We start from the raw sequence: 19339 nt of genomic DNA on the forward strand, positions 1-19339 counted from the left end.
GCAAGCTGTCCAGGCCCTGAGGCAGCAAAACAGCCCCAAACCATGATGCTCCCTCCACCATACTTTACAGTTGGGATGAGGATTTGATGTTGGTGTGCTGTGCCTTTTTTTCTTCACACATAGTGTTGTGTGTTCCTTCCAAACAACTCAACTGTAGTTTAATCTGCCCAAATAATATTTTGCCAGTAGTGCTGTGGAACATCCAGGTGCACTTTTGCAAACGTCAGCTAAAGACTTACTTTTGCAAAAAGACTTACTTTTTTTTGACAGCAGTGGCTTCTTCCGTGGTGTCCTCCCATGAATCCCATTCTTGTTTAGTGTTTTACGTATCGTAGACTCGTCAACAGAGATAGTAGCATGTTCCAGAGATTTTTGTAAGTCTTTAGCTGACACTAGGATTTGTCTTAACCTCACTGAGCATTCTGCGCTGTGCTCTTGCAGTCATCTTTGCAGGACGGCCACTCCTAGGGAGAGTAGCTACAGAGCTGAACTTTCTCAGTTTATAGACAATTTGTCTTACCATGGACTGATGACCATCAAGGCATTTAGAGATACTTTTGTAACCCTTTCCAGCTTTATGCAAGTCAACAATTCTTAATATTAGGTCTTCTGAGACCTCTTTTGTTCGATGGTTCACATCAAGCAATGCCTCTTGTGAATAGCAAACTCAAATTTTGTGAGCGTTTTTATAGGGCAAGGCAGCTCTAACCAACATCTCCAATCTCGTCTCATTGATTGGACTCCAAATAGCTTTTGGAGAAGTCATAAGCCTTAGGGGTTCACATACTTTTCCCAACCTACACTATGAATGATTAAATTATGTGTTCAATATACAGTAGAGAAGAAAAATACAATAATTTGTGTGTTATTAGTTTAAGCACACTCTGTCTATTGTTGTGACTTAGATGAAGATCAGATCAAATTGAATGACCAATTTATTCAGAAAGGGTTCACATACTTTTTCTTGCCACTGTATGGATCTGTTGGTCACAGATACACGCCCCTACAGAAAACCAGTCAGTTGATCAGGCTGTTGATTGTGGCCTGTGTAATGTTGTCCCACTCCTCTTCAATGGCTGTGCAATATGCTGTTGTACACGTCAATCCAGAGATCCCAAACATGCTCAATTGGTGACATGTCTGGTGAGCATGCAGGCCATGGAAGAACTGGGACATTTTAAGCTTCCTGCAATTCGTTAAATCAGTCACTTGCATGAACACAGAAATCGGTTATTAGAACAGCACATCAATAGAACACAGAAATGAGTAATCAGAAAAGCACAAACATTGCATCACATTCCATCCTTTTATCACTTGTGTGATAATAATCATAACATTTTAATGTAATCATTTAGACTTTAGCTTCTATATCAAAAAATGATATACTCCTATTAAAGTATGGGAAATCAACACAGAAAAAAACAAGACACTTCATCATTTCAAACCATTAATTCTGTGTTGTACAATCCACTTAGTATGGTAATACTATAATCATAATAAAGGCTATATTTCTATTAATGGGAGTGAGTATCAAAAATACACACATACACAAGGGATCTGTAGATTCAGAGGTGAAAGAATCTCTCAATGTTAACCATTGTTTCCATATCTCTTACCACAATCGGGTTGGATTGACCTATGTTTTTCACTAACTGTCCCTAGTACATCAACTTAGTTCAAATATAACAATTCTGCTAAAACCTCCAAAAGGTTGGTGCTTGATCATCAGCTCAGTGTTCCACATAATGTAAACAGGTTAAGGGTTTAGATGACCTTACCCTCAACTTGTTAAAAGAAAACAACCTTCAATCATTACTCATTGTCTGTATCTACAGGGGGAAATCGGGGCTCATCCACAGTTGGCATCTAACTGTTTCCCTATCCTCTGGAGGAGCAGAAAACATGATAGCTGCTGAAATATTACCAGCCAGAGAGGCACAGATCGATTTACAGCATGTTAATAACATTTCACAGGGAAGAGAGAGAGAGAGAGAACCCATGTTATAACAGTTTCACACCAACTTTGCTAAGAAAGAATGTTGGTTAGCCCAAGCTACAGTCTAGTGGTTCTCCTCACATTTTTAGAGCGTGGCTCTGTCTCTAGAAGCCTTTCCAAATCATAATTAGAACTATTGATAAATGATCTAACCCAAATTTAGAATGACAATCCTTCGTGCTTCACGTTGGTTCTATCACTTTAAATAAAGACCCTCACTTTTCTCATCACTTGTGGTAATGACAGATTGGTATTTCAATGCATTCTTGGTCTAAATTACTATACATTTTGCAGTGTGCAGACCTCCACAATCAACCTGATACCCCAAATAAACAATTTTGGATAAGCCTAAATTAATTACGGGTACAGTACCCCTTCACGGCACTCATTCTTCCTTTCCTGGCGTTTCTTCATGATTTTCTTCAGATAGTGTTTCAGTTCCTCTTTTTAATGGCACATGTTCAAAGAGGATGGCCCTTGATAATATCTCTCACCTGAGCCGCCACTGTGCTTTACAGTCCATTATGTCTTTGCCCATTTTCCTGCGAGTACACTAGCAGCATGAGAGAAATTTGGACTGGATCTCTCTCCATGCTCACACCACATGGAACCATGTTACACTCCTGAGAGAAAAAGCATGAGAGAAAAGGCAGTTGATAGCTTCTGGATGCTGTGTGCAGGTTGCTGGCTCGGACTCAGGTCTCACGGTAGAAGTGGTGAAGGACCATACTGAACGCAATTTTCGCCATTTTCAGCTGGTTAGAGGAGGTGTTGAGGTTCACATTATAAAGGGGGGTGTTGAGGTTCGATGAACGTTTCCAGTTCACAATAACAGCACTTACATTTGACCAGGGCAGATCTAGCAGGGTACAAATTTGACAAACTGACTTGTTGAAAAGGTGGCATCCTATGACGGTGCCACATTGAAAGTCACTGCGCCATTCTACTGGGTTTTACACTGGGTTTTCCGAGGACCAAGTCAAACTTAATGTCATAATCTCATAATCTGTGTCACTGGAAACTCTCTTTGCACCTATAAGGCTTTTGGAGAGTGGAACGAAGCTGCAGGTTCCTGGCAGAGCTCTTGTGTTCGCATATCTTTCACAGAGTTCTATGCACAAGGTTTCCAAGTTGTGATGTTCTATGAAAAACACGTTGATTCCTTTGATTTCCTCTGTGTAAAATTCATACACTTGTCTTGCAGAGGTCTTTGGAGGCTTGCTCTTGTTGTAAGACATTTTATTGTTCCTCATATCCCATCACATGGTGATTTTCCATGGTGGCACAAATGGATGAAAATGTTACAATTCATGTACTGTCCAGTACAGCCATTCATTTCTACATTATTCTCGACATACATACTATAATTGATTGATTGATTTTTATTATTTCACCTTTATTTAACCAAGTAGCAGTGCGAAAAAAGAACAACACAGAGTTACACATAAACCAACGTACAGTCAGTAACAAAAAGGAAAAGAAAAAAGAAAGATCTATGTACAGTGTGTGCAAATGTAGAAGGGTAGGGAGGTAGGCAATAAATAGGCCATAGAGGTGAAAATAATTACAACTTAGCATTAATCATGGAGTGATATATGTGCAGATGATGGTGTGCAATTAGAGATACTGGGGTGCAAAAGAGCAAGAGGGTAAGTAATAATATGGGGAAGAGGTAGTCGGGTATGCTATTTACAGATTGACTGTGTACAGGTACAGTGATTGGTAAGCTGCTCTGACAGCTGATGCTTAAAGTAAGAGAGGGAGTTATAAGACTCCAGCTTCAGAGATCTTTGCAATTCGTTCCAGTCATTGGCAGCAGAGAACTGGAAGGAAAGGTGGCCAAAGGAAGTGTTGGCTTTGGGGATGACCAGTGAAATATACCTGCTGGAGCGCGTGCTATGGGTGGGTGTTGCTATGGTGACCACTGAGCTGAGATAAGGCAGGGCTTTACCTAGCAAAGACTTATAGATGACCTGGAACCAGTGGGTTTGGCAACGGATATGTAGTGAGGACCAGCCAACGAGAGCATAGAGGTCACAGTGGTGGGTAGTATATGGGGCTTTGGTGATAAATTGGATGGCACTGTGATAGACTACATCCAGTTTGCTGAGTAGAGTGTTGGGGGCTATTTTGTAAATGACATCGCCGAAGTCAATATGTAGTCCACATATTCTAGGTCAGAACTGTCCAGAGTAGTGATGCTAGTCGGGCAGGAGGGTGCGGGCAGCAATCGGTTGAAGAGCATGCACTTAGTTTTACTAGCATTTAAAAGCAGTTGGAGGCCACGGAAGGAGTGTTGTATGGCGTTGAAGCTCGTTTGGCGGTTTGTTAGCACAGTGTCCAAAGAAGGGCCAGATGTATACCGAATGGTGTCGTCTGCATAGAGGTGGATCAGAGAATCACCAGCAGCAGGAACGACATCATTGATATATACAGAGAGAATTCAGCCCGAGAATTCAGCCCTGTGGCACCCACATAGAGACTGAGTCAGGTCGTCAGAAACTAAACACAGGGAATCTTCCAGGGCTCTACAGTACTCGCATATTTGCATAAATATTTTGTTGTGTGACCTGGAATTTTTCTTTAGGCGCACCAGAGTGACTAGAAAAATGAAGGATTCTAGCTTTATTTACCGCAAATATTTTTCATTGTGCTCCTAAATATCTGTGGGTGCATACACTTTCTTAGGCGCACACATGCTCCTTGTAAAAAATGTCAGTGTAGAGCCCTATCTTCATTGATCTGGACATTTAATCTGTTGTACAGTACAACTGGGTGTAGGGTACATTATTCCTTGTTCCAGTGATAGCGTTGGACCTCATCCTGGATTACAAACTAATCACAAAGTACAATGACTTCTCCTTCCTTTAGATTTTCCTTGCATTGCTTTAGATACTGAGCTTGAGCCTTCGTGATGTAGGAATTGGCAGTGAGGGCATCCAACTTCAACAACGATGTAAGAAAATCACACAAGGGCAATGTCCATGTTACTAATTCTGCTCTGTCAACAGTTGTCCACTGTTGTAAACGGACCTCCTTTCAGTCTCTTCCACTTAAAGCTGCTGTTCTAAGTATCCTCTGACCTCCGTTACACAAAAGGCCGTTATCACATCTATGCACCATGCATCTCTCGCTCACACACCATCAGGTCCCACAAGTGTATGGCAGTCCTTGTCCACCTTTACTGTATTTATCATTAGGGTGACATTTTGGTGTATTGTACATACACACACAGAGTGTGTTCCAGATGAGCCGACTGGCACACAATGCTTTGGATGTAGACTGCAGAATTTGGAAAAGACAGTTTTGTGTTCCTGATATTTATTTTTAAAAGCTGCATACAGTTCGTCAAGGTTGCACAGTCTCTTCTGCTCGTGAATTTGACACTGACAAAATCCTTTTTTCCTTGAATAAGTCTACTATATTCATTGTATTGTAGAATCAAATGACCAAATCATCCACTCTTTTTGGCAATGATTTTCCAGTTTTCTACTTTGGCAACTCCATGATACCATTCTCTGAAACCAGTTTTCTTGCAGCCCTTATCATATAAACACTGACATTAGTCTTTAGTTTTGACTATAGACCAATGGTGGAGCCATTGTTAAATATGCTGAGAATGTCAACCCTATTAAAAAATAAAACCTATTAGAACATTTACCATTAAATCCACTCGAAACCATTACACTTACAAAATACACCATTATATACACAGAACAAAAATATTAACGCAACATGTAAAGTGTTGGTCCCATGTTTCATGAGATGAAATAAAAGATCTCAGAAATGTTCCATTCAGTCAAAAAGCATTTTTCTCTCAAATTTTGTGCACAAATGTGTTTATATCCCTGTTAGTAAGCAGTTCTCTTTTGCCAAGAAAATCCATCCAACTGACAGGTGTGGCATATCTAGAAGCTGATTAAACAGCATGATCATTACACAGTTGCACCTTGTGCGGGGACAATAAAAGTCTATTTTAAAATGTGCAGTTTTGTCACACAACATAATGCCACAGATGTCTCAAGTTTTGAGGGAGCGTGCATTTGGCCCGCTGACTGCAGGAATGTCCACCAGAGCTGTTGCCAAATAATTTAATGTTAATTTCTCTACCATAAGCTGCCTCCAATGTTGTTTTAGAGAATTTGGCAGTATGTCCAACTGGCCTCGCAAACGCAGACCACGTGCAACCACGCCAGCCCAGGACCTCCACATCTGGCTTCTTCACCTGCGGGATTGTCTGAGGGAGGGTGGGGTGCTGAGGAGTATTTCTGTCTGTAAAAAAGTACTTCTGTGGGGAAAAACTCATTCTGATTGGCTCGGCCTGGCTACCCAGTGGGTGGGCCTGGCTGCCAAGGATGTGGGCCTATGCCCTCCAAGGCCCACGCAAGGCAGCACCCCTGCCCAATCATGTAAAATCCATAGCTAAGGCCTAATGAAATTATTTCAATTGACTGATTTCCTTATATGAGCTGTAGCTCAGCAAAATCTTTGAAATTGTGGCATGTTGCATTTATATTTTTGTTCACTATAAATAATTAAGCCACTCACCAATATAAACGATTGCAAAACACAATGCATTGTGTCTTTGGGATATTTACCTTTGAAGACTATTAGTGACCATAACATTGACACCATTAGAAATGCTGTAGCCTAATAGTTTGCTTGTTCACCTGCAGCGGTCTAACTTCTCCAGACCTTTTTTGAAGGGAATAAGACACACACGCAATGTATTCTCAACCAATAGAAATGTTGAACTTCGCAACCTCCAACTGGATAAAAGAGTGAGCCGGTTTAGCAGGAACTACACCATCTAGTGGTCAGAACCTGGTAATAACAGGTTTAGTGATGGGTCATAAACCTAACAACTTCAATGGCTAATTTCACTGAACAGGGGGAAAACAATCATCAGATTAACAGTGAATACATTACAAAGGATGAAAAAGCAATATTCCAAGCCACAGCTCCATACTAATTGTAAGACATAGAGAACTGGTACTATATATATATATATACACACTCGTTGTTGGGGTAGGATTGGTGTTGGGTGTGGGGGTCCGTGAGTGGCTTTTGACCATGTTCACATACAGTTGAAGTCGGAAGTTTACATACACCTTAGCCAAATACATTTAAACTATGTGTTTCACAATTCCTGACATTTAATCCTAGTAAAAATTCCCTGTTTTAGGTCAGTTACTATCACTTTATTTTAAGAATGTGAAATGTCCGAATAATAGGAGAGAATGATTTATTTCAGCTTTGATTTCTTTTATCATATTCCCACTGGGTCAGAAGTTTACATACACTCAATTAGTATTTGGTAGCATTGCCTATAAATCGTTTAACTTGGATCAAACGTTTCGGGTAGCCTTCTACAAGCTTCCCACAATAAGTAGAATTTTGGCCCATTCTACCTGACAGAGCTGGTGTAACTGAGTCAGGTTTGTAGGCCTCCTTGCTCGCATACACTTTTTCAGTTCTGCCCACACATTTTCTATGGGATTGAAGTCAGGGCTTTGTGATGGCCACTCCAATACCTTGACTGTTGTCCTTAAGTCATTTTGCCACAACTTTGGAAGTATGCTTGGGGTTATTGTCCATTTGGAAGACCCATTTGTGACCAAGCTTTAACTTCCTGACTGATCTCTTGAGGTGTTGCTTCAATATATCTATTTAATTTTCCTTCCTCATGACTATTTTCTGAAGTGCACCAGCTCCTCCACAACATGATGCTGCCACCCCTGTGCTTCACGGTTGGGATGGTGTTCTTCGGCTCGCAAGCCTTCCCCTTTTTCCTCCAAACATAACGATTGTCATTATGGCCAAACAGTTCTATTTGTGTTTCATTAGACCAGAGGACATTTCTCCAAAAAGTACAATCTTTGTACCCAATTGCAGTTGCAAAACGCAGTCTGGCTTTTCTATGGCGGTTTTGGAGCAGTGGCTTCTTCCTTGCTGAGCGGCCTTTCAGGTTATGTCGATAAAGGACTCGTTTTACTGTGGATATAGATACTTTTGTACCTGTTTCCTCCAGCATCTTCACAAGGTCCTTTGCTGTTGTTCTGGGATTGATTTGCACTTTTCGCACCAAAGTATCTTCATCTCTAGGAGACAGAACGCGTCTCCTTCTTGAGCGGTATGACGGCTGTGTGGTCCCATGGTGTTTATACTTGCATACTGTTGTTTGTACAGATGAACATGGTACCTTCAGGCGTTTGGAAATCGCTCCCAAGAATGAACCAGACTTGTGGAGGTCTACACTTTTTTTCTGGGGTCTTGGCTGATGTCTTTTGATTTTCCCCTGAGTTTGAAGGTAGGCCTTGAAATACATCCACAAGTACACCTCCGAATGATGTCAATTAGCCTATCAGAAACTTCTAAAGCCATGACAACATTTTCTGGAATGTTCCAAACTGTTTAAAGCCACTTACTTGCTGTAAGCTTCTGACCCACAGGAATTGTGATACAGTAAATTATAAGTTAAATAATCTGTCTGTAAACAATTGTTGGAAAAATGACTTGTGTCATGCACAAAGTAGATGTCCTAACCGACTTGCCAAAACTATAGTTTGTTAACATGACTCCAACCTAAGTTTATGTAAACTTCCGACTTCAACTGTATTTAGTTTTCAGGAATCTATCAAAAAGAGCAACTAGATAGCTACATTTAAGTCAAAAGCAATGGAAATAACCCCAGTGCAGGGCTAGCTTGGAAGAAAAGAGAGCGCATCAAAGGGGGAAGCTCAAAGCTCCAGGTGGGAAACTCAACGGGGGCTTGTCCATGAGCCCACAGCCCTCTGGCACCAACAAACGTACACACACACGTGAATGCACGCACATGTATGTGCACACACACAAACATACACGCACACACAAATGCAAGTGCATGTGCATGTGCATGCACACACACACACACACACACACACACACACACACACACACACACACACACACACACACACACACACACACACACACACATCCACATCCACAGGCAAGACAGGTATCTACCATTCGTATGCACTGTGCAACCAAGCAGGCAGGGAAAATGTGTCTTCTCTCAAGAGCAGAAAACAATCTGTTGAAATGCACAAAAGAGTGCTTCACCCTGAGACTGGACAGGGCCCTACTTCAGGGATGCCATTTGACAATCAGCCTCAGCAAACATTTGTATTTTCCCGCATCCCTCACTATCCTGCTTTCCATCCCTCTCTCCAAGGCCCATCAGACGACAAATAACAAAAAATGACCTGGTTTCCAGGAGATGGTGACATGCAGACTTATGAAATGTATTATAAACAAACTTAGTCAAGCAAATTATATTTCAATAAAATGGTAATTTGCAGTCTGTGCTTATACAGCCAGTTAAGATGTGGCAGCACTATATATTTTCTCCCAACTGAGCAGTGCATTAACGAGTGTCTGGGAGACTTACATTTTACAAGCTGCTGCAGCACCCATTAATCCAGTATTCCTCACCAGCTCTGGGTGTCACATAAACTGTCTGCAGAATCTGCTTGAGGAAAACAGTTTGTTGTTTTACATTTACAGTACTCCGAGTATGTTCCCCTTGCTAGCGACATAAGCTTCTGGAAGACATTTGAGTTCAGTGCAGTAGCTCCCTTTCATATATGCATTCCGTGTCCAGCAGTATCCAGTATTTTGGAATACATTTTCTGTCTGCAAACTAAAACATTCGGCAGCGTTGGCCTTGGTGGAATGTAATAATGGTCTGGGTCCTGACATACTCTCTCCTTGAGCTGTGACTGTCTACCAGATTGCCAGTTTGGCTGAGCCTTCTGTAGCATGGGGAGGGAAGGTTGCATTCTGTTGGTTCACTAGGTTTAAATGTTAACCTTGACATTAAGTTAAAAGATACATTACATGACCAAAGGTATGTGGACACCTGCTCGTCGAACATCTCATTACATGGGCATTAATATGGAATTTGTCCCCCCTTTGCAGCTATAATAGCCTCCACTCTTCTGGGTGGCATTCCACTAGATGTTGGAACACTGCTGCAGGGACTTGCTTCCATTCAGCCACAAGAGCATTAGTGAGGTCGGGAACTGATGTTGACCGATTAGGCCTTGCTCGCAGTCGGCGTTCCAATTCATCCCATAGGTGTTCAAAGTGGTTGAGGTCAGGGCTCTGTGCATGCCAGTCAAGTTCTTCCACACCAATCTCGACTAACTATTTCTGTATGTGCACAAGGGCATTGTCATGCTGAAACAGGGAAGGGCCTTCCCCAAACTGTTGCTACAAAGTTGGAAGCACAGAATCTTCTCATTATATGCTGTAGCGTTAAGATCTCCAGTTAAGATTTCCTTTCACTGGAACTAAGGGGCCTAGCCCAAACCATGAAAAACAGCCCCAGACCGTTATTCCTCCTCCACCAAACTTTACAGGTGGCACTATACATTGGGGGCAGGTAGTGTTCTCTTGGCATCAGCCAAACGCAGATTTGTCCGTCGGACTACCAGATAGGGAAGCGCGATCTGACAAGGTACAAATATGTTATTCTGCTCCTGAACAGGCAGTTAACTTCTTGGATATAGGGGGCGCTCTTTTAATTTATGGATAAAAAAACGTGCCCGTTTTAAGCGCAATATTTTGTCACGAAAAGATGCTCGACTATGCATATAATTGGCAGCTTTGGAAAGAAAACACTCTAACGTTTCCAAAACTGCAAAGATATTATCTGTGAGTGCCACAGAACTCATGCTACAGGCGAAACCAAGATGAAACTTCAACCAGGAAATGGGCAGAATTTTTTAGGCTCTGTTTTCCATTGTCTCCTTATATGGCTGTGAATGCGCCGGGAATGAGCCTGCCCTTTCTATCGTTTCTCCAAGGTGTCTGCAGCATTGTGACGTATTTGTAGGCATATCATTGGAAGATTGGCCATAAGAGACTACATTTACCAGGGGTCCGCCCGGTGTCCTTTGTCTAAATTGGTGCGTAATCTACAAGCTGCACGCAGTCAACCAGTGATTGAGAGGAGAGAGGAGGCTTTCAACAAACGATATATCATGAAGAGATATGTGAAAAACACCTTGAGGATTGATTCTAAACAACGTTTACCATGTTTCAGTCGATATTATGGAGTTAATTTGGAAAAAAGTTTGGCGTTTTGATGACTGATTTTTGGGGTTTTTTTGGTAGCCAAACGTGACGCACCAAACGGAGCGATTTCTCCTAAACAAATAATCTTTCAGGAAAAACTGAGCATTTGCTATCTAACTGAGAGTCTCCTCATTGAAAACATCTGAAGTTCTTCAAAGGTAAATTATTTTATTTGAATGATTTTCTGGTTTTTGTGAAAATGTTGCCTGCTGATGCTAACGCTAAATGCTATGCTAGCTGCGCTAGCTGTTACACAAATGCTTGTTTTGCTATGGTTGAGAAGCATATTTTGAAAATCTGAGATGACAGTGTTGTTAACAAAAGGCTAAGCTTGAGAGCTTGCATATTCATTTCATTTCATTTGCGATTTTCATGAATAATTAACGTTGTGTTATGCTAATGAGCTGCGGGGATAATTACACTCCTGGATACAGGTTTTCTTCGTAGCTAAACATGACGCACCAAACGGAGCGATTTCTCCTAAACAAATAATCTTTCAGGAAAAACTGAGCATTTGCTATCTAACTGAGTCTCCTCATTGAAAACATCTGAAGTTCTTCAAAGGTAAATTATTTTATTTGAATGATTTTCTGGTTTTTGTGAAAATGTTGCCTGCTGATGCTAGCGCTAAATGCTACGCTAGCTGCGCTAGCTGTTACACAAATGCTTGTTTTGCTATGGTTGAGAAGCATATTTTGAAAATCTGAGATGACAGTGTTGTTAACAAAAGGCTAAGCTTGAGAGCTAGCATATTAATTTCATTTCATTTGCGATTTTCATGAATAGTTAACGTTGCGTTATGGTAATGAGCTTGGGGCTGTATTCACGATCCCGGTTCCGGGATGGCTCGACGCAAGAAGTTAACTCACTGTTCCTAGGCCATCATTGAAAATAAGAATTTGTTCTTAACTGACTTGTCAATAAAGGTCAAATAAAACTCCAGAGAACATGTTTCCACTGCTCCAGAGTCCAACGGTGGCGAACTTTACACCACTCCAGCCGGCACTTGGCATTGCGCATGGTGATCCTAGGCATGTGTGCGGCTGCTCGGCCATTGAAACCCCATTAATGAAGCTTCCGCCGAACAGTTCTTGTGCTGACATTGTTTTCAGAGGCAGTTTGGAACTCGGTAGGGAGTGTTGCAACTGAGGACAGACGATTTTTACACGCTTCAGCACTCGTCGGTTCCGTTCTGTGAGCTAGTGGGGCCTACCATTTTGCGGCTGAGCCACTGTTGCTCCTCGACGTTTCCACTTCACAATAACAACACGTACAGTTTACCGGGGCAGCTCTAGCAGGGCAGAGACTATTAACTGACTTGTTGGAAAGGTGGCATCCTATGACGGTGTCACGTTGAAAGTCACTGAGCTCTTCAGTAAGGCCATTCTCCTGCCAATGTTTGTCGATGGAGATTGCATGGCTATGTGCTCGATTTTATACACCTGTCAGCAATGGGTGTGGCTAAAGTAGCCGAATCCACTAATTTGAAGGGATGTTCCTCATACTTTGTATATATAGTGTAAGCGACCTCCTTAATTTAATGGATCTCTTTTCTATTTGATGGAGTATTCTACTGAAAAACTTGGTATCACAGAAATATAATGGTTTCTGTCTCGTCTTCATCTTGTACTGAACTGACGTTACTTGAAGGTTATTGAAAGAAACGTACCTATCCACATAAAACTAAAACACCTCAGCTATGTGTAGCCTAGATGCTGAGTGAATAACACCATTCTCCAAACATTTCGAATGGCCTTCATATAGAGCCTAACTAAAAGGCTATTCAATCTAGCTAGACACTCCGCTCCAAAGACCCAGACTGGGTCTATAGCCACTGAGATCTTTAGGGTTAATGTCAATGGCCTTGGCAAGATAACTAGCGTGGATTCAGCCCTTTATAATCGTTTTCAATTAAAAGCTACAAAAGCATTAAGGTGTGTCTGCTAACAGCTGTTTGGAGGGTAGAGAAGGGGGATTCTGCACTACAAAAACGGACTGGCCATAGGGCAGTTCTGGCAAATGCCAGATGGGTTGTTCCATCTTTAACCCAGTGGGCCGGTCCCCAAAAAATGTCCGGTGTGTTAGTAATGCCCGGACCAATTTCTATTCCCAGTCCATCACTGCTGCACTATAATGGAGACTGCTGCTCGATCTGATTGGCTAGGGTCTCCTTGGCTTCCCCCCGACAACCATTCATTAATGAGATGATCCTTCCCAGTGCATTAAAACATAAGAGCAAACATTGACTGTGGTTAACTACCCTTTTGCTGCTGTTTGCTGGATATTACCACAACTACTGTTTGTTTTGTGTGTGTGTATATGAGTTTGAAGCTCATGTGAGGTTTTTTCTAAACATGCACGACACGATGACAGCGGTCACAACCTGTGTGGCTTTTGTAGGTTCAAATGAATGCCTAGACATCAATCAAGCAGACTGGCATTCAGTAAAGAGAAATACAGCACCCTACTAGCCATGATGCTGTGCAGCATCCTAAGAAAATATCAAATAAAAGTTCTACATTTTATTGGTAACGTGCTTTTCAAAAACCCAAAGTGCTAAACCCTGCAGTCTAATGGTGCAAAACAGGGCAGATTAAGTGCAACAAATTAAGCAGCAGGGGCCAAAACAGGCATTTAGAAGTAGTCTGAATATGGATTTGATGTTGGTCAAATATTATAAATGCAAGGTGCTTCTCATGAGCTCCACTGTTGGGTGCATGAGAAGTGTTCTAGACTAGACTAGACTGCTATGTAGACTGGTAGGATGAGATCAATGAAGATTTCAACAGTGGTAGGGGGAATGGGGGGGCCAGTCAGTCCATCACCTCAGTTCAGTTCAGTTTCCATTGATCAGAAATACTTTCTCCTCATGTTGACTAGGGCTGGGCGATATATCTCATTCATTTGAATTTATGTTTTAGCGCGATGTTCCAAATACTTGTATCGCAAGAATCTAGGTTTTTATTTGTTTTTGTTTTTATGAGCATTCCATGTATTTTTGGGGTTGTCTCCTTCGCTCCTTCTGTGCTGTGTGCACTGTGCACCATCCCCCTCACACACAGACACTAGACACACAGACACCCCTCCCACTGCCGCTCACTTCTTCCACTCCGACAAGCAGTTTAAACTGGTTTCCACTAGTTACAGTTCAACTATTCTACCTTGTTAGTAAGCAAATAGATCCAATTTGGCTAGACTTTAAATATAAAGATTAGCTGGCTACTCACTAGCACTTGGGCTTGTGAGATTGTTTATGAGACCTGTGTTAATGTTCTGCTATGTCTGCTACCAGAAGTTGGTCCTTATTATGGATGTGCATGGATCTGGTTACATTTTTAACAAAAAGGGGGCTTTTTCATAGACAGACTTGGAAGCCAGATCAGTGAATATTGCAAAAAGGCAGATTAAACTATTTTGATAAAGTAATTAAATTATTAGTGTCTCTTATGGTTGCGGAAGGCATATATTTAGCCTCAGTATAATTTTATACGTAGTGTTTTGACCTTTAATTATGTAACAGCGTTTACATACATACATATATATATATATATATAAAAAAAAAAATCTCTAAATAAGCTATATATATATATATATATAACGACCCCAAACACACCTCCAAGACGACCACTGCCTTGCTAAAGATGCTGAGGGTAAAGGTGATGGACTGGCCAAGCATGTCTCCAGACCTAAACCCTATTGAGCATCCGTGGGTTATCCTCAAACGGAAGGTAGAGGAGTGCAACGTCTCTAACATCCACCAGCTCCGTGATGTCGTCATGGAGGAGGACTCCAGTGGCAACATGTGAAGCTCTGGTGAACTCCATGCCCAAGAGGGTTAAGGCAGTGCTGGAAAATGATGGTGGCCACACAAAATATTGACCCAATTTGGACATTTTCACTTAGGGGTGTACTCACTTTTGTTGCCAGCGGTTTAGACATTAATGGCTGTGTGTTTAATTATTTTGAGGGGACAGCAAATTTACACTGTTATACAAGCTGTACACTCACTACTTTACATTGTAGCAAAGTGTCATTTCTTCAGTGTTATATGTTATATAAGATATACTCAAATATTTACAAAAATGTGAGAGGTGTACTCACTTTTGTGATAAACTGTATATTGAGATATGATTTTTAGGACATATCGCCCAGCCCTACTGTTAACTGACTGCCTGCTCTAACCATGGCAGAGAACAGCAAGGCATAGCAGAGGGGTGTGTGTGGGTCTGTCCGTGTGTGTCTGTACATTCATGAGTTCACGCAGCACAGACATTATTAGGGTGACAGGAAGCATCGAAAATCCCAATGCTGGATAATCTCAGTGTGGCATTAAACAAATCCAGCGATGACAGACAGATAGGATGTCATATTTCATGTGTCAGTCATTCAGCTGCCTAGGCCCATTAATATATATCATACATCATTCTGTGACAGGTTCAGTTAAATGAATATCTGCCAAAACTGCCAGGAGACAGACAAATGCAGCTAGGGAAGATGGCAAATTAATTGAGGGCTTGAAAAAAAGTGGTATTTGTCACAAGAGGGAAATATCTGGCAGCGTGCCATCATCAAGTACAAGAAGACCCGGCCGTGTTGAAAGCATCTCTCGAGAGATGTTTTCTCTTTCAAACTAGCAGCTGCATCCATCCACTCAAACACAATACGCTGTAGACTCGCTTGATACTTGTGCGTCTTCATTCTTGGAATTTACGTTTTATTTGGTTTCTGTAGAAACACGGCAGACCAACCGTATGTCGATACATTCAGTTTCACATTCTTCTCCACAATGAAGTGCTTATCAATTTCCCCCTGTCTGCCCTCTCAGGCCCTCTATTCAGACAGCTGCTCTAAGACAACAGTTTCTAAGAAAATCCATTGTTTAGTTCTGAAGGCCAGACAGACACGATTATCGATGGTAGTGTTACTGAGAGACATTCACATGGAGGAAAAGTAATTAGTTATCCATACTCTCTTAGAAAAAGGGTTCCAAAAGGTTTCTTTGGCTGTCCCCATTGGAGAACCCTTTTTGGTTCCAGGTAGAACCGTTCAGGTAGAATCCTCTGTGGAAAGGGTTTTACATGGAACCCAAAAGGGTTCTACTTGGAACCAAAAGAGTTCTCCCTGGAACCAAAAAAAGGTTCTTCAAAGGGTTATTTTATGAGAACAGCAAAGAAACCTTTTGGGTTACGGGTAACTTCCAAAATAATGCTATAACTTGAGTAAATGAGGGATACAAAGTATATTGAAAGTCGTTGCTTCCACACAGGTGTGGTATCTGAGTTAATTATGCAATTAACATCCCATCATGCTATGGGTCTTATATCAAAATACTGGGCAGGCCATTATTTTTGCTATACCATGGCAATGCCCCCATAGGATGACAAAGCCCCCATCCACAGGGCATGACTGGTCAGTGAATGGTTTGACGAGCATGAAAACAATGTAAACCATATGCCATGTCCGTCTCAGTCACCAGATCTCAACCCAATTGAACACTTACCGGAGATCCTGGAGAGGTGCCTGAGACAGTGTTTTCCTCTACCATCAACAAAACAAATTATGGAAGAATGGCGTCTTATCCCTCCAATAGAGTTCTCTGTATCCCTCCAATAGACACTTGTAGAATCTATGCCAATGTGTATTGAAGCTGCTCTGGCTCGTGGTGGCCCAATGCCCTATTAATACACTATGCTGGCATTTCCTTTATTTGCCAATTACCTGTATATACCAGGTGCACAGTGTTTCCTCCGACAGATTGGTGCGGCTGGCTTCCGGGTTGGATGCGCGCTGTGTTAAGAAGCAGTGGTTGGTTGGGTTGTGTATCGGAGGACGCATGACTTTCAACCTTCGTCTCTCCCGAGCCCGTACGGGAGTTGTAGCGATGAGAGAAGATAGTAGCTACTGAAACAATTGGATACCACGAAATTGGGGAGAAAACGGGGTAAAATTCAAATAAAAAAATATATAAATAATACATCTATGGCAAGACTTGAAAATGGTTGTCTAGCAATGATCAACCACCAATTTGACAGAGCTTGAAGAATATTGAAAACAATAATTGGAAAATATTGTACAATCCAGGTGTGCAAAGCTCTTAGAGACTTACCCAGAAAGACTCACAGATGTAATAGCTGCCAAATGTGATTCTAACATGTATTGACTCAGGGGTGTGAATACTTATGTAAATAAGATATTTGCAAACATATTAAAATGTCACTGTCATTATGGGGTATTGTGTGTAGATGAGTAAGAAAATACATCTATTTAATCTATTTTGAATTCATCTAGACTACATTTGAGATAAGTGTAGTTGGCTGTTTGTTGCCATGAATTTCTCAATCCAGGTTGCGATTTGTCCTTCTTTTCTAAGCTTTCCGTAATTGTAAATGTTAATAGCGATTAATAATATGTCAATCATAAAATAATATTGTGCATTTGAACCTTTCACAGTTTGTCAATGACCCTACAATAGTTCTGTAATAGAATTAGTTACAAGTACCATATACAACATGTCAGTAAACTATGTCATCCACCACACACGCCAATCTGATTAAATGAGATCACACACCAGGAGTGACAATAGTATCACAGCCTATTGCCTTGTGACATTTGTCTTCAGTCCACTGAATTACTATGAGCATCCTAATCCCCACTGTCCTACCAGCCTGTAAACGCTCAAACAACCCGAAGTCACTGGAGTTATTATGACCCTCAACAAGTATTTCTGGAGAAACGTTTGGCATTTCATGAGGGTAGAAGAACAAAGGGCTATAAAGTAGGAATCAGCTCATGGGGACTTGGCAGTATTTGTTGCAACATCAGTTTGAGAGTCGAAATCGTTTAGAAGTGATGGCTTTAAGATAATTGAAAGTTTAAAGCCCCAAAGGGAAAGTGATGGGTCTCTTGCTACACTAAATGCTGTTTCTATTAACATTGTTTTCTACAAAAATCAAGTACTAGACCTATAGACACAAGTGCTGATTTCAATGACATCAATGAAAGGAAACATGTAATTCTCCTTCCATTATTATTGGTACTACTGGTTACACTGATTGCTTTTCTTCCCTTACAATAATTATCTGTGCTAAACGGGAAAACTCAAATGAGGTGTTGGGGAAAGGCATTTGCCCAAAGTCTTCATTGTATTCATTGATAGAAGGGGCTGTGAATTCTGTCGGGGGATCGATTTCATTGGATTGCACAGGGCCAATTGGTCTTGACCAATTGATGCTTAGCGTGTGTTCGGATGAAAAGCCAACAACACAATGAACATGTAATGTGGTTTTACAGCGGTGGTCAGCTGAGCAGGCATTAAGTAATATTAAATTGGGGTGGGGTGAGAAGAGAAGGGAACGATTAAACTGCAGTTATTTAGTGCACTGGTATCAGGGTTTTAGAGGAGACGGAGCTTAATAATTTTGTAATTTCTGAAGGCATTCATTGTTATACACGACTTCTAGCTCAGGCATTCTCCCTTCTGCCTCTCTCAATAGGTACTAGGCAGCAGGCTTAATGGAGCGCCTTACGCCTGCCTCGGACAGTTCACTTGTAAAGAACAGCTGCTACAGCTGTATGTCCAGGTGGAAAAATGTATTGATTTCAATGACCTGGCTCAATGAATGCCAACAGAACACCTTTCTGAATGCATTTGAGATTACAGAGCTGCTTTTGCAAATTGAAGCCGCGCAATTCCCTCTCAAATTGAAAGCAAAAGGGGTGGAGAGAAAAACATCGCTCTGGAGGGCATGTAGGCTACACACTGGCACAACAAAGAATGAATGGGGAACTGTGGGGAAACATGGTGAGTGGTATCGAGTAGTAACTTCCCTAGTGAGGTTTTGAGGTCGAATACTATCAGTAATGTTTCTCCTATGTGGACAAAGGATTTAGCATGCATTTATATATAGAGTGCACTGGAGAGAGAATACAATGCTATATGGACTATTCATTAGGTTTATTTGGTGCTATACTGAATCACGGATTCTGAGTAGAGCACAATAAAGAGGTCAGTTTGAGGATCAATCTCACCATGGTGGTTAGAGAGTTGGACTAGTAAACGAAAGGTTGCAAGATCAAATCCCCGAGCTGACAAGGTAAAAATCTGTCGTTCTGCCCCTGAACAAGGCAGTTAACCCACTGTTCCTAGGCCATCATCGAAAATAAGAAGTTGTTCTTAACTGACTTGCCTAGTAAAATAAATGTAAAATTAAAATAAATAAA

The 19339-nt window shown here is 41.4% G+C and overlaps 1 protein-coding gene across 8 annotated transcripts in view; it reads right to left on the reverse strand.

The window, feature by feature from the left end:
• Positions 1–19339, reverse strand: part of LOC109873450 (activator of transcription and developmental regulator AUTS2) — a 469244-nt gene that overhangs the window by 448277 nt on the left and 1628 nt on the right. The window lies entirely within an intron of this gene.

The sequence above is a fragment of the Oncorhynchus kisutch genome, linkage group LG28, assembly GCF_002021735.2.
Source record: "Oncorhynchus kisutch isolate 150728-3 linkage group LG28, Okis_V2, whole genome shotgun sequence".
Classification (NCBI taxonomy): Eukaryota; Metazoa; Chordata; class Actinopteri; order Salmoniformes; family Salmonidae; genus Oncorhynchus; species Oncorhynchus kisutch.